At 43.5% G+C, this 17,395-nt stretch overlaps 1 pseudogene; it reads left to right on the top strand.

Moving 5' to 3' along the window:
- The first annotated feature begins 1,158 nt into the window (after positions 1-1,158).
- LOC142620409 (cucumisin-like) lies at positions 1,159-15,712 on the top strand (annotated as a pseudogene).
- The last annotated feature ends 1,683 nt before the right edge of the window (positions 15,713-17,395 follow it).

The raw sequence follows: 17,395 nt of genomic DNA, 5'->3' as shown, positions 1-17,395 counted from the left end.
AGCTGGACTCACTGATAGCAAGACTGTTGACACTCCAGTTGAGCTTAATGCGCATCTGACTCCCTCAGGGGGGAAACCATTATCTAATCCCTCCCTTTACAGACGCTTAGTTGGCAGCCTAGTTTACCTCACTATTACTCATCCAGACATTTCCTATGTTGTTCACCAGGTGAGTCAGTATCTGTCTGCTCCACAATCGACTCACTATGCTGCTGTTCTGCGCATTTTTCGGTACCTAAAGGGCACTCTTCCATGGTCTTTTCTACTCTGCTTAGTCTCCTCCTGTTCTCCATGCATTTTCTGATGCTGATTGGGCAGAAGATCCCACTGATTGCAGGTCCACCACTGGTTATTGCTTTCTTCTTGGTTCTTCTCTGATTTCTTGGCGAAGCAAGAAACAAACTCATGTGGCCCGTTCCAGTACTGAAGCAGAATATCGTGCCCTTGCTGATACCACATCTGAGCTTCTTTGGCTACGATGGTTTCTCAAAGACTTAGGTGTGTCTACATCCTCTACTACTCCTCTTTATTGTGACAACAAGAGTGTCATTCATATTGCTCACAATGATGTCTTCCATGAACGGACTAAACACATCGAGATCGATTGTCATTTTATCCGTTATCATCTTATCCATGGTGCTCTCAAGCTAATCTCAATCTCCTCTACAAATCAATTTGCAGATATCTTTACCAAGTCACATCCTAAGGGACTCCTTCGTACTTTGGTTGACAACCTTAAGTTGGTCTTACATCCACCTTGAGTTTGAGGGGGGCTGTTAATATGAATAATGTTGTGGGCTTTAGGCCCAACTAGTTTACTTGTATAGCACACATTCTTGTACTACACTCTTACTTGTACTACACTCATATTTACTTATACTGCACTCATATGCCTCTTATATAAAGGCAGTCATGTATATTTTTTCAGTGAGAAATACAATACAATCGTTTAGTATTTCTAACAGAATGAAAATCATAATTCACAACTATTTCACAAGGATCAAATTACAACACCCTTCGGAATAATAATAAGAGTCAAATGGTATTGAAAAGCCATCTGTTAATGATTTATTATAAATAACCTGAACTCTAATCTCCATGCTTGAGAAACCAATTCACCTTCGTTAGTCACTAAGCTCCCAACAAAACCACAACAAAATGGCCAAGCCACGAGAACTCACTCTTCTGTACCTTCTAATAGCCTTTGTGATGCAATGCCATTCCCAAGAGAGGAAGGTACTTCAAGTTCTTGAACAGTTTATACGCTTAGTGTAATAGGTTTTACAACTTTTAAGAAAATTTAACTTCTTACTTTCTTTTCTTTTTTTAAAGTGGTGTTCATTGTAATCTATACATGCGTGCAACCTTGAGAGATGCAATTAAAAGCTGCATAGATCTCATCTCACCTTAAACGAGTACCAATTTGCACATATTAGTTTTAATACATAGATACTGATGATGCCGAAGAAATCACCAGTAAGCTGCGAATACTCCTCAAATCGAAGCAACACCTGCAAAGAGCAAATAGATGATCGGACAGAGAGCACCGGTGTGGTACCGGCCAAAAACCCTCCGACGATCAAGTTAGAGTCTTTTAAACAACCCTAGAGTGTAAGAGTTGAGATAATTGTGCGTACCTTTGGGTCATGAGGGTTTTGGGGTATATATAGTGGTATGGACCGAAATAAACGCCTTGGTAAAGAAGTACTTTCCTTTTAGAAGAGTAATTCGTGGATCTTTGCCTATTGTATAGAGCCATTTCCTTATAGGAATCTTCTTGACTAAAGTCGAACGTGTAGCGCAAGAACTTTTCTTATATTCACGCATGTAGAAGTCAAGATAGGCTAAGAATGAAGGTTGGACTACTCCTTCAGCTTTTACCTGCCAAGGTCGTCAGCCCACGTGTACCTCCTACACTGTCGTCAGCCTATGTATGTCTCCACAAAGAATGTTAGCCAAGGACCCTTACAACCAAGGTCGTCAGCCTTGACTCGTCAGCTTGATCCATTAGCCTAACGTCACCACGTAAGGGGTATAGCCTCGAACGTCAAAAGGAGGGATCCTAATGAGACTGGCTGACGAGTTGTATATTCCCGTCAGCCTCCTTAACGCATTGACAGCTTGTAAAAAACGTCACTATCAACTGCCCCCCACTCCATTACCCCGTCGGCTATGGGTGACGGGTCATGGAGTTATCGTTACTGGGGAAACGGTTCGTGCATGGTAATTTGTGCCATCTTCATTAAATGGTGGGACACATGGCGTAGACTGATTGGCTCCGTGTCTGGACGGGTGTGTCGCTTCGTCTTTCGCGCCTCCTCTCTCCTATATATACTTCACTATTTACCTTTTTCCCACTTTTTTCGCCTTGTTCATCTTGAGAGAAAGAATTCGTCACTGCCAATCTTATCACACCGTCAATCGTACAGCCGTCAGCTTCTTGAGACCGTCCTCCTACACGTAGGTTTTCCTTACTTTACTTTTTACTTTTTCTAGTGACGCCCTTTAGTGAAGTCGTCTGCCTAGGATCTTAGAAAAAACCCGTCGTTTGTAGATAGTCAAATGTCTAGGGAGACGTCGAGTGATCGATCGTCAATCCGCGACGGAGCGGGTTACGACGAAGTTTTCCAATCAGGTCATGAGCCCGCGGAGGGCCTATCCTGGTCGTCAGAAAGAGAATCGTCAACTCCTTCTGACGATGAAGTAGAGAGTTCTAGAGGAAGTGAGGTGAGCGGTGATGAAGAAGAGGTAGACGATGAAGACCAAGGGATTCATGAAAAGGCAAGTATCAGTGACGGGGGTGAGAGTGACGGCGACGAGGAAGCCTTAGAGAGCACCTCGGGATCCTCTGGTGATGACCGTCCCTTCATCTTACCCTCAGAGTGGCCCGTCAACAATTTTCTCCCGACGATGTCGGAGAATGTTTTCAAAAGTTTGCGGTCCCGTTACCAAATACCAGACGACATTCCCATCCGTCTTCCTGAGGAAGGTGAAAGGTGTTACTCGGGACGAACCGCGAACGTCGGCATGTACGATGCCATGTTCGCGGCCGGGCTAAGGCTGCCACTAATGGCATTACACCGTCAGTTGGCTAACTTCCTCGGAATATCCGTCAGCCAGATTGCCCCTAATGCTTGGCGAACCTTTATTGGTGCCGAGATCTTGTGGGGTCGTCTGAGTGGTGGGAACCGTCAGCTGACCTTGGACGAGTTCTTTTGGTGTTATCGTCCTCAACACATTTCCTCGTCAAAAGGAGTGTATCATTTTGCAGTGAGGGAAAAGGAGTTGAAGTTAGTGTCAGATATGCCTGACTCAAATAGGAAGTGGAAGGGCAGATACTTCTTTGTAGAAGGAACAAACTGGGTATGTCGTCAAGAGGAGTGGGAGTCAATGCCCAATGGTTTTGATAACACATGGGCGTATGTTAGAGATTCACGTTAATCCCGTCGACCCTTCTCGCTTCGTCTACTTTTTTTTGCTATCCTAACCCGTCACTTTTCATTGCAGCTAACAATCGTCCACGTATTACCGAGGAGCAAGAGGATTTCATTCGTCGAGTGACGGCCATTCCCTTGGACGAGAGGAAGTGTCGGGATCTAATCACGTTAGATACTCTTCACTTATATTGTGGTGGTCCTGAACCGACGGAGGAAGCTTGCAAATTGAATGCTTATTCTCGTCGTCGTGAGTGTCCTTCAACTTCTTTTCTTTATCCTGACGCTGTCTCTTTCTAACCCTTATTCTTCGCAGAAATGGAGTCAGCCAAACAAAGGGTTCGAGCTGCCGCTGCGGCCAAGAAAAAACAGCAAGAGAAGGCTGGGGGCGAATCAACCCCACCGTCAGCCCCCAGGCCCGTCGGGAAGGTTGTGGCCAAGAGGAAACCTGACGGTAGGGAAGACCGTCCAGGGAAGAAAGCTGCCCCAACTCCTGGGGACAAGTCTTCACGAAGGCCGTCACCTCCCAGGCCCGTTCATGGGGCAGGTAAGGGGCCCATGACCTCGTCAAGCCCTATCTCCCAGGGATCTGTACGTCGTCTGCTGACCCATAAAGACTACGCTGTAGAGGTGACGGAGTCCATTTTGAAGGATGAGGAAATGGACCCTTGTGCCGAGCAGACTATTGACGAGATAAAGGCGTCAGGCCTTTTCGACCTTACCAGAGTGAGCCTCGCTTTCTACTTTGGTGCCCGACCAATTTTTTATACCCTGACGTTGTCTTGTCCCCTTTTTCTTTCAGGCTATGGTTCGCATGAAGGCTCTGTCAAGCAGGTGCTCTGCCAAGGAAGGGGTGATTACCCGTCTGCACGAGCGCGTCAAGTACCTAGCTGACGGCCAGGCGCAGTACAAGGATGCGAACCGCATCTTGGGCGAGGAGCTGAAGGATTACAAGGAAAAGCTGACGGAGGAAACCTGTCGACGGGAGCTGGAAGCGGAGACCAAGGTGACGGCGGAGAAGGAGCTGAGGTCCATCCTAGTCCAAGTGGAGACGGCTAGGAGCGATGTTGTGACGGAGTTTAAGGATTCGTCAGCCTTCATAGACGCCTGTGCTGCCTACTATGGTGACGGGTTCGAGGACTGCTTGAAGCAAGTAAAATCTGCCTATCCTGACTTGGATTTGTCAAGGATTTCAATGGATGAGTCCATCCCGTCAACCCCTGCAGGTGACGCCGTCAATGAAGAAGCTGACGACAACAATCAGAGTGACAACAGCGTCGTCCTAGCTCAACCAACTGCGGATCAATCCGTTACTCTGACTCCAGCGAATCCCCGCAGTGACGACCAAAATGCCGTCAGCCCTTCTCTCTCCTGCGCCCAGCCTTTTACTGTCGAAGACGATGGAAGACCTTGAGACCCTCCTATGGACTCAAAATTTTCTTTTTTTTATTTATTTTTTATTTTAAGAAAAAGTGTAGACGAACTTGTAGTACTTGACGCCCGTTTTTCTGGGTTTTTGTAAAGACATCGTCCATGTTAATTTTAATGTCATTTTATACTTCAAGTATGTGTGTTTTTTATTCCAAGTCAAAATTATATGAGCTCGTCAGTTTATTTTTGACGGCGTTTTTCTCTTTCAATTCAATTTTTGTTGAACTGATGACGGCGTCAGTTTCTTTTTCATAAAAACTTAGGGTCGTTTATTATCATTCCGTCAGTTTCGTGGGCGACGTCGTTAGGTAAAACTTAATTGTATGCCTATCAATTTCCTAACGGTGTCAGCTCTTCTTTTGTTAGCTAAGCTAGTTCGATGTATCCATTTAGCTATACGCCCATCATTTCCACGAACAATGCCATCAGCTTAGCTAACTTATTATGTCGTCATTTTGAACATAACACCGTCACTTTGTTGCATCATGGCAAGGTGACGAGTCCAAGAGGGAACAGATCATCACTTTATTGCCCTTGTACATCTTGTGCACCTAGTGATGGGGCCCCCTACCTAGCAATGAGGTCGTCCACCCTGTGGATTTTAGGTGTAAGGTCGTCCATCTTGTGGACTTAAAAGTAGGCCGTCCACTTTGTGGACTTAGAAATAGATCGTCCACTTTGTGAACTTATTAGTAGGTCGTCCACTTTGTGGACTTAAAAGTAGGCCGTCCACTTTGTGGACTTAGAAGTAGGCCGTCCACTTTGTGGACTTAGAAATAGATCGTCCACTTTGCGGACTTATTAGTAGGTCGTCCACTTTGTGGACTTAAAAGTAGGCCGTCCACTTTGTGAACTTGGCCATAAGATTGTCCAACTTGTGGACTTAGTTGTAGAGGATTTGCTGTTCTCTTCAAGACATAAAAAATTTACTAGTCGTTTCTGAATGAACCTCCTCTTATTATGATGAATGCATAAGTAAAAATTTTGTTTAAAAAAGGAAAGATAAACTTTTCAGCCCTTTGGACTTAAAATATACTATAGACAGGAATAAGCTAAGACAAATAATTAAAGAGCGTAAACTGGTAATGAGGAGTAATGTTCTGGTTGCTATCTTCTACTAGTAGTACTTTCTGAGATGCTCGGCGTTCCATGGGTGTCGTAGTTTCTGCCCGTCAAGAGTCTCTAGGTGATAGGTGCCCTTTCTTATCCATGATGCAATCTTGTATGGTCCTTCCCAATTCGGGCCGAGCTTTCCTTGTGTGGGATCCCTTGCTGCACCCATCACCTTCCTTAAAACAAGATCTCTGACTTTGAAGTCTCGATGCTTGACTCGGGAGTTGTAGTGCTTGGCTACGAGGTCCTGGTATCTTGCGAGTCTCTGCTTTGCCACCGCCCTTACCTCGTCAATTAGATCCAGTTGTAAACGAAGCTCTTGATCATTTCTTTCCTCGTCGTGATTGTCCACCCTATAGCTCGTGAGTCCTATCTCGGCTGGAATGACCGCTTCACTCCCGTATGTCAACTGGAAAGGGGTTTCTCCTGTAGGGGTTCGTACTGTCGTTCTGTATGCCCATAATACGCTGGGTAGCCCCTCAGGCCATATGCCCTTTGCCCCCTCGAGCCGAGTCTTGATGATTCGAAGCAAGGATCGGTTAGTGACTTCAACTTGTCCGTTTGCTTGAGGATGGGCCGGGGAGGAATAATGGTTCTTAATTCCTAACTCTGAACAGAAGGCTCGGAAAGAGTCGTTGTCGAACTACTTACCGTTGTCCGAAATAAAGACCCTTGGAATTTCGTACCTGCAAATAATGTTTTTCCAAACAAAACCCCTTATGTTCTTTTCAATGATTGTGGCTAAGGCTTCAGCTTCAACCCATTTGGTGAAGTAATCGATGCCAACGACGAGGAACTTCAGCTGCCTTGCTGCCATTGGGAAGGGTCCCATGATGTCCAATCCCCATTGCGCGAACGGCCATGGGGCGCTTATGGGGGTCAGTTCTTCCGCCGGCAGCTGGATGATGTTGCTGAACCTTTGGCATTTGTCGCAAGCTCTCACATAAACCTGGGCGTCACTTCGCATTGTTGGCCAGTAGTATCTGGCCCGAATTAGCTTGTGTACCAATGACCGAGATCCGTAGTGGTTGCCGCATATTCCCTCGTGTACCTCTCTCATAACATAGTCCACCTCTTCAGGGCCTACACATCTTAAGTATGGTCGTGAGAAGCCCCTTTTATAGAGGATGTCCTTTATCAAGACAAACCGTGCTGACCTGGCCTTCAGCTTCCTGGCAGCCTCCTTCTCATCAGGCAACGTGCCGTCCTTTAGGTAGGAGATCAAAGGGGTAGTCCAATTGTTCTCGGATCCAATTTCCTGTATATTGAAAACGTCAATTAATGGTGAGGACTGAGTAAAAGAAAGCACCCCATCAATGGTGATCATAGACTCCGCAGATGCGGCTTTGGAAAGACGATCGGCGTGTTCGTTTTCTCCTCGTGGAATTTGTACTATTTTGGCCTGCAGCCCATCTATCCTTCTTTTCGCTTGCTCCCAGTACTTCTTCATTTTCTCACCCTTGCACTCGTATTCGCCGTTCACCTGACTTGTGACGACCTGGGAGTCGCAGTGAATAACTATACTTACAGCCCCTACAACTTGGGCAAGATCTAAACCCGCTATCAGGGCTTCGTACTCGGCTTCATTATTAGTTGTGGGAAAATCGAGGCGAATCATACACTTGAGTTCGTCGCCCTCCGGGGATTTAAGTACGACCCCGACCCCTCCAGCCTTCTTGTTGGACGACCCGTCCGTGAAAACAATCCATTGGAGACTTATTTCTTCTCTGTCTTCCATGCTGGTGAATTCCGCAATGAAGTCGGCAACCACTTGCCCCTTAATGGCGGTGCGGGGGCGATATTGTATGTCAAACTCGCTTAATTCTATCGACCATAATGCTATTCGCCCGGCGGCTGCAGGGCTGCCCATTGCTCGTCGCAAAGGTTTGTCAGTTAGGACGACTATCGTATGGGCTTGGAAATATGGCTTGAGTTTGCGGGCTGCCGTGACCAAGGCGAAGGTGAGTTTTTCCATGGGGGGTATCTCTCCTCTGCACCGTGCAATGCCTTGCTCGCGTAGTACACGGGCCGTTGAATCTTGTCGTCTTCTTTGATTAGGGCCGCACTGATAGCTGCTTGGGAAATGGCCAGGTAGAGGAATAGTTCTTCTCCTGGCTGTGAGGGGCTTAGTAACGGTGGTGAAGAGAGATAGACCTTCAAATCTTCGAACGCCTGTTGACATTCGGTCGTCCATTCAAAGGATTTTTTCAATGTTCGGAAGAAAGGCAGGCATCTGTCTGCCGTTTTCGACACAAATCTGCTAAGCGCGGCGACCTTGCCATTGAGGCTTTGTACTTCCTTCATATTTTTAGGAGGGGCCATCCCTATAATGGCCTGAATTTTGTCCGGGTTGGCCTCGATACCTCTTTGGGATACCATGTACCCTAAGAATTTTCCCGCCGTCACTCCAAAGGCACACTTGCTTGGATTGAGCTTCACTTTGTAGGAGCGAAGAGTGTCATATGTTTCCTTGAGATCCTCCAAATGGGCCTCTTCCCTTTGACTTTTGACGAGCATGTCATCAACATATACTTGGACGTTTCTTCCAATCTGCCATGTAAACATCTTATTCATGAGCCTCTGATAGGTTGCGCCAGCGTTTTTCAGACCAAAGGGCATGACCTTGTAGCAAAAGAGGCCTTGGCTGGTCACGAACGAAGTCTTCTCCTGATCGGCTTCGTCCATCCGGATTTGATTATACCCAGAAAATGCATCCATGAAGCTCAGCAGCTGATGTTTGGCCGTGGAATCCACCAGGACGTCGACTCGCGGGAGGGGATAGCTATCCTTGGGGCATGCTTTGTTCAAGTCCGTGAAGTCGACGCACATCCTCCATTTTCCATTGTTCTTTTTGACCATCACGATATTTGCTAACCAATCAGGGTAGTACACTTCCCTGATAAATCCCGCATCTTGTAGTTTGCGGACTTCTTCTGCTGCTGCTTGATCTCTTTCTTGAGCGAAGGTTCTTTTCTTCTGTCGGACGGGCGGGAAAGATGGCGACACGTTCAACCTGTGCACCATGACTGATGGGTCGATCCCTGGCATGTCTTCATGGCTCCATGCGAACACGTCCCTATTTTCTTTCAAGAAGTTCGCGAGTTCTTGACGTACCGTCGAGCTGGCTAAGGTGCCGATTTTGGTTGTTCGCTCCGGGCGGGCTTCGTCGAGAAGCACATCTTCGAGCTTCTCTGCAGGTTCCGTCGCCACCCGACGCTCCTCTATATTCATGGCCTGGATGTGATTGTCCATCTCCATCATAGCCACATAACATTCTCGTGCGGATACTTGATCTCCTCTCAATTCTCCAATCCCATGATCAGTGGGGAATTTTATCATCAGATGGTATGTCGATGTCACGGCTTTCCACGAGTTGAGGGTTGGACGCCCTATGATGGCATTGTAGGCCGACGAACAATCGACTACTAGGAATGTCACGTTCCGAGTGACCTGCTGTGGGTAGTCTCCAATGGTTACTGCCAAAGTAACAATGCCAAGTGGAAGTATCCTTGCTCCCCCAAAGCCAACCAGCGGGGCGTTAGTTGGAATTAGTCGTTCTCTTCCAATCCCCATCTGTTGGAAAGTGGGATAGTAAAGGATGTCTGCCGAACTACCGTTGTCTACAAGGACTCGGTGTATGTTGTAGTCTCCTGCCTGTATGGTGACGACCAGAGCATCATCATGGGGATGATGAAGGCGCCGGGCGTCTCCTTCTAAAAATTCGATGGTGGGATTGTCGATCCGTGACCTTTCAAGTGCGGGACTTGCCATCTGGACGTTCTGAACCGTTCTGAGGTATGTCTTTCGGGCCTTTTTGGATGACCCAACAGTCACAGTTCCTCCTACAATCATCCTTATGTCTCTGGTAGGTTACCTGGGGCGATCATTGTCTTGCCGAGGGGATTGATTTTGCGGCAGTTCTACCCTCTCCTTATTGACGAACCTCTGTAGCCTTCCTCGCCTAATAAGAGCCTCTATTTGCTGTTTCAAGTCGTAGCAATCGGCGGTGTCGTGGCCATGATCTTGGTGAAAACGACAGTATTTGTCCCTTGGTCTCCTGTTGGGATCTCCCTTCAGCTTGCCAAGAAAGGCTAAAGTTTCCTCATCTTTAATCTGCATTAGTACCTAGTCGATGGGTGTGTTTAGGGGAGTGAAGTTCATGAACCTTCCTGTAGGCGGTTTGGGTCGTCGATCGTCCCGCCGTTCTTTAGTTCTGGCCATTTTTCGTGGCCGGTCCGGCTGTGCATCTTCCTGCCTCTCCCTCTTTCTGGGCTTGTCCTCTCGAGCCAGTAACGCGTCTTCCGTGTTCATATACTTCATCGCCCTGTAAAATACGTCAAACATAGTTTTTGGGTCATTCTTGTACAAGGAGAATAGGAACTTACCCTTCCGTAGTCCGTTGGTGAATGCTGACACGAGTATCTTGTCATCGGCCTCCTCTATCGAGAGGGATTCCTTGTTGAATCGGTCTAAGTACGATCTTAAGGTCTCATCCTCTCGTTGCTTGATGTTCAACAAACACGCAGTAGACTTTTTATGCCGGTGACTCCCGATAAAATGTGATACAAACTATGCGCCTAATTCCTTAAAAGTGCTGATGGAGTTAGGCGTCAGTCGGCTGTACCAATCCCTCGCCGGTCCTTTCAACGTAGTGAGAAAGGCCCTACACATGATTTCGTCCGGCACGCCCTGAAGATGCATTAGGGTCTTGAAAGATTCCAAATGATCCAAAGGAACCTTGGATCCGTCATAGTTCTCGATGTGTGGCATGCGGAACTTTAGAGGAAGAAGGTACGAATTCACGAGTGCTGTGAAGGGTGAATCTGTTCTATGGACTAGGTCGTCCAGGTCTCTTGAGATTCGTCCCCTCAGGGCGCTCATCATTGCGTCCATACGTTCTCTCATTTGCTGCATCTCAGCTACGATATAAGGCGGCAATGCGTCCGAAACAGACGGTAGGTTAGTCTCCTACCACTCTGGTCTAGTCGGGGCGTTGCTACCCTCAGGCCTTACCGCATTCCTCCCCTCCGGGCTAGCACCTTCTTGGTCCTCCTCTGGCGCACTTTGGTGCGCGTTCCTTTGTCGTAGTTGCTCCTCTAGATCTTGATTCTGTCTGGTGAAGCGCTCAACTGCCGCCGCAAGCGTTTTGACTTGCCTCTCTAGCGTCGTGGCGTGCGGTTCTTCGCCTTGATTATTGGTTGTTGCCATTGATCTGGTGAGTACCATGCAACTTTTTGTCTTAGGGATAGAGCAAAAGCTAGATAGTCTTCTCTATGCTCTCGTTTCGTTCCCCACAGATGGCGCCAACTGATGATGCCGAAGAAATCACCAATAAGCTGCGAATACTCCTCAAATCGAAGCAACACCTGCAAAGAGCAAATAGATGATCGGACAGAGAGCACCGGTGTGGTGCCGGCCAAAAACCCTCCGACGATCAAGTTAGAGTCTTTTAAACAACCCTAGAGTGTAAGAGTTGAGATAATTGTGCGTACCTTTGGGTCATGAGGGTTTTGGGGTATATATAGTGGTATGAACCGAAATAAACACCTTGGTAAAGAAGTACTTTCCTTTTAGAAGAGTAATTCGTGGATCTTTGCCTATTGTATAGAGCCCTTTCCTTATAGGAATCTTCTTGACTAAAATCGAACGTGTGGCGCAAGAACTTTCCTTATATTCACGCATGTAGAAGTCAAGATAGGCTAAGAATGAAGGTTGGACTACTCCTTCAGCTTTTACCTGCCAAGGTCGTCAGCCCACGTGTACCTCCTACACTGTCGTCAGCCTATATATGTCTCCACAAAGAGCGTCAGCCAAGGACCCTTACAACCAAGGTCGTCAGCCTTGACTCGTCAGCTTGATCCGTTAGCCTAACGTCGCCACGTAAGGGGTATAGCCTCGAACGTCAAAATGAGGCATCCTAATGAGACTGGCTGACGGGTTGTATATTCCCGTCAGCCTCCTTAACGCATTGACAGCATGTAAAAAACGTCACTATCAGATACCATTCAATGCTTTTGAAAAGGGATGCACAATGGTTTAATAATCAACTTCTGCCCTGATTGTTTTGTTCATTATGGCATCAAAAAGGAATTTGGATACAAGAAGTTACTCTTTAGAACTTCTGAGTGAGTTTGGTTTCAAATACAGGTCCATGTTGTATATACGGGAGACAAACCAAGGGAAGCATCCGCGCCTTACGACATGCATTGCTCTATGTTAGAAAGAAATCTTGGAAGGTCACAAATAATTCAATTATTAAATAGTGATGAATTCATGATATTTTGTTTACAGAGTTCTTTTTTTTTTTTCAATAGTAATGTAATTTTTTTTCTGTGGAGCCATTCAGGTCATCATTCACAGGCTTGTTGAGACTGTTAATTCCAACTCATGAGGGATAAGTTTAGAAATCTCTTTATTGGTTTTGGAATCCTACATTAGTTAAAATAATAATAAGGAACAATAATTTCTATTAAGATTGTGAGTCTCGTATTTATAAGCCAAAAAAAAAAAAAGCTAAAAAGGTGCGATAGTCCCATGAACATAGTGGTGGTGTATCTGTTAGTAGGAGTGTGAGAGTTAGAAAGCTCCTTTCTAGTGTGTTTATATGAGAATTGAGAACACCTTACGTTTGTGAGAGTTTATGAGTGATTGTAATGAATTTATTTTTGGTTGCAATTTTGTGTTTCATGATGTTTGCCTTCTATCTTTTCGTGTGATTTTCCCAACATAGCTTAACAATTAGGTGAATCTTCTGTTTTTTAACATTTTGACTTGCAGTACGGAAGATGCAAAGGAATCACTCATTTACAGTTATGGAAGGAGTTTTAATGGATTTGCAGCTAAACTATTGGATGAAGAAGTTGTAACCTTTTCAGGTGACATCTTCATACGTGTATTCAGCACTGATAATATGATTGCTTTCTTTTGCTAGTCTGCATGAACTAAATTGAATTTTCAACTGCAGAGATGGAAGAAGTAGTCTCAGTTATACCTAACACCATGTTTTAACTCCACACAACAAGATCATGGGACTTTTTGGGATTTAATCAATCCCATGTTCGAAGTTCTCAAGTAGGAGATGCAATTATTGGAATTATAGATTCAGGTGGAAATGTGAAACTCTAATGTACTTAATATTTTTAGGCTCCATTTTAAACCATCTTCAGGTAAATTACTGGACTTTCTGTTGTTCTGCAGAAATCTGGCCAGAATCAGAAAGCTTTAGCGATAAAGGATTTGGCCCTCCACCTGCAAAATGGAAAGGAACTTGCCAAACCAACCACAACTTTACCTGCAACAAGTGAGATATCTTTATGATCATTTGACCTTCTTAATCTTCATACTTGATAATTAATAGCTCATGAAATAGCTAAAACTTTTGCAGCAAAATCATTGGAGCTCGGTACTACAATAGCCTAGATTTATGTTCTCCTCAAGACATCAAATCTCCAAGAGATTCACAGGGACATGGTACTCATGTTGCTTCAATTGCAGCAGGTAGTAAGGTAAAAGGAGCAAATTACTTTGGCTTAGCTGAGGGGCTAGCAAGGGGTGGAGTCCCTGAAGCAAGAGTCACTGTGTACAAATCTTGTTGGTTAGGTGCCGGATGCTATGCTGCAGATATCCTTGCTGCTTTTGATGATGCGATTGCTGATGGGGCGATCTCATATCAGTCTTCTATTGGAAAACCAACTGTACTCCAGTACTGGAAGATCCAGTAGCAATAGGATCTTTCTATGCAATGAAACATGGGATATTGACCTCAGCTTCTTATGGAAATTATGGACCAGAACGAGCAGTTATCCAAAATTACTCACCATCGTCACTAACTGTGGCAGCTAGCAGCATTGACAGGCAATTTATGTCCCACTTGGTTCTTGGAAGCGGACAGATATTTATGGTAAGGGATTATTCAATATACAAAACTTTGACATTTTAAATGCATGGTCCTAACCTTTAGCTAACAAGTTACTCATTTCTTGATTTTTATTCTGAATCAATATATCACAAGGGATCTGTTGTAAATGTTTTTGAGCTCAATGGTACCCTGTTTCCTTTGATATGGGGTGGAGATGCTACAAACTTTTCTGGCAATTACATTTCCCTAACTTGAAAGTACTGTATCCCTGGGGCATTGGACATGAACAAAGTGAAGCGTAAAATTGTTCTTTGCAAAGACTGCTGAGATTGTTCTGGTGTTATCATGGCAAACAGGGCAGGTGTCATAATGCCTAGTCGACCTGTTGAAAATGTTGCACTTCCTTTCCCTCTGCCTACCACAATCATCAGCACCAAAGACATTTTTAAAGTATGGGAGTACATAAGATCTTCCAAGTAATTAATTCACCATCAAAGTTATTGTTTTTACATATATAACTTAACACACAATAGCTTATAAATTTACTCTTATATTTTTCACATTTGAAAAATGATAGTAATGTTTTTTTTGAGAAACAACACACACAAGGGAGAGGGAAAAAAAATGATAGTAATGTTGATTACGAGAGATTACCTTTCTCAGGAATCCAGAAGCTATTTATGGTAAGTGAGGAAATACAAGATATCACATCTCCCTATGCTGCCTCTTTTTCATCTAGAGGTCCCAACCCAATCACTCCTGACATTTTCAAGGTAAACAAATTAACTAAATTTAATATTTGTCACTTCTTTTTACCTTAGGAAATTTGAAAATATTATTTTCTGAACTGAGCACTTGGATTTAAAATTTTCAGCCTGACCTCACTGTACCGGGAGTTAATATCCTTGCTGCTTGGACTCCCCTTGCACCCACTTCAGTTTATAAAGAGGACACCAGGAGTACCAAGTACTATATAGACTCTGGAACATCAATGGCTTTCCCACATGCTAGTGGAGTTGCAGCTTATGTGAAAGCCACTCACCCAAGTTGGTCTCCTGCAGCAATCAAATCCGCACTCATGACCACAGGTGAAGAGAAGGACTGCCACTTTAGCCAGCCCAAATGCTGCTTAGTTTGCATCTCACCTGACAACAATAAGACTTCATACTTCAATCAACTTTCAACAAATAATTAGATAAGCTTTCAATAAAAAGCTGTATTCAAATGCACTTAACATTTTGTTTTTAAACGCAGCATATGTCATGGACCCAACAAAGCATGAAGATGTAAGAGAATTTGCTTATGGATCTGGCCTCCTCAACCCAACGAAGGCTGTAGATCCTGGGCTGGTCTTTGACGCATCTCCCTCAGATTACATTGATTTTTTATGCAAGCAAGGCTACAACACATCAACATTAAGACTAGTCACAGGTGAACACAGTGTTTGTAAAAGCACCAAAGCTGGCAGGGGATGGGATCTTAAATTCTTAATTATCCCTCCTTGTCCCTAGCCATAGAAGATGGCCAAAAAATCAGTGGCATTTTCAATAGGACAGTTACAAATGTTGGCTCACCAGACTCAACCTACCATGCTAAAATAGATAAACCTGATTCTCTCAACATTACAGTGGAACCATCTGTTCTTTCAGTCTCTGCTGTTGGAGACAAGAAAACATTCATTGTGAACGTTAAAGGAAAACACATAACTCAGGTGCCAATTGTATCAGGTTCAATTAGTTGGATCGATGTTGTGCACATGGTAAGAACCCCGCTTGTAGTTTACACAGTTCTACCATCAGCATTTGCTGACAATCCCTCCCATCAAATAACGAATTCAGCGCCAAAAAAAATTTCAGTGAATTCCAATGTGGTTTAGGGGGAGATTGAGGCTATATTGCCTAGATGTGGAATTGGTGCCATGAATGTAGTGTAGTACCTCTGGCAAAACCAATGATATTGTTATAATAATGCTTCCTTCCCTTACAATTATGCTACTAGTGTTAACCACCGCTATGTGTGGGATATCCTATAACAAGACATTCAATTGCTATGATTCTACATGAGGCACTCATTATGCTATATTTTCAGTGACATTGTTATTGTATTTCACTTCAATATATTTATCATGTTTTAATAAATTTATAGAAATATTGTTTTGCCAATAACACATGATGCATGCACAGAATATGTCAAATAGTGCATGTGACAAAATATAAATTAGGTTCTCTAAGTACATATTGCTATCTATTGATAAGTCATTGAAAGGCTTTAAGAAAAATATCACTAAACTGATTTTATACCGCTCAACCAACTCTTCTAAGCTAAAACAATTTTTTGAATACATCTCAAACATAACTTGTACCAAACAAAATCATCAGTCATAGCATATCAAATATTAGCATGCAATTCAATTCTAAATCTAATATTGGCCCTAAAAAATTCTCAATTCACTTTCAGTCCAATCCGTTCAGTGTATATTTCATACCTTTCATATTTAGTCAAATCCATAACTGACCCCAAACTTATGAAACTAAGGTTTGTTGCTGTTATCGTTGTTGTATATATAATCAAATCCGTTCAATGTCTATGGTAACTTTCTCCCAAGAGAAACTTGAAATCCTCAATCTTATGAGCCACTTCAAATACCCAACACTCAAGTAAATGATAAAATCAGTGTGCCAAATTCAACTCAATCACTTCCTTCTTTTTTATTTTTCCAATATTTTGATCAGTTTATATATATTCAGCATAAAAAATATGGCAGTCCATTGATTGGAGAACTTATATCTATAAAGAAAATCACAAACTAAAAGAATAGTTGTTTTCTTTTAGAAAGAGCAAATAAAATTCGCATACCAAAAGAAAATAAATTTAGGAATCCTATCAAACAACTTATGAGCAATAGTAGCAAATTCGGATGCAAGACTTGCAATTCATCACTTACATATAGCTCAACCCTAGATCAAGAATCAAATCAAATTATGGGAACCAATCATAGCATTATTGGGGCTGGGAATTCTGAAGGTTTTGAAAGTGATTTATGTAATCTTAGGCAGAAGAATGTAGCAGTGAGTCTCAGTGAGTGTGCTCATTTGGTTCTTAGCAACGTAAACAAAAGTGTGACATTGGGTGGGAAAGTTAAGAATTATTGGGAATATTAAAATTGATTCGCAACCCACCACTTCGAAAAAAAAAAAAAACAATATGGGTGGGGGTTGTGGGCTGCATGGTTTGGGGTGAAAGGGTTAATCTAACTCAATTGAACTTATTAAGGTTTGAGAAATTTTGTACTGAACCCAACTCATCACATGTATAGAAATCAACTCCAACATGCATGTGAGTGAGTAGAGTTGAGTTGGTAGGTTGTACCATTGTACTTTCATGTTTCATACCTAATTAAAAATTGGGATTTTTCATCATTTATTTAATTACTTTTTATAACAAATTTTTATAATTGACATAATATACCTAAATTAGATTGCAAAAATTCAAATTTATCTAAACTAGTTCTAAAATATCAAACTAAATAGTTAAAATAAAGTAATCAAATAAATTTTAC

This window comes from Castanea sativa, chromosome 12 (assembly GCF_040712315.1).
Source record: "Castanea sativa cultivar Marrone di Chiusa Pesio chromosome 12, ASM4071231v1".
Taxonomy (NCBI): domain Eukaryota; kingdom Viridiplantae; phylum Streptophyta; class Magnoliopsida; order Fagales; family Fagaceae; genus Castanea; species Castanea sativa.
This window is presented reverse-complemented; position numbering and strand designations above follow the sequence as displayed.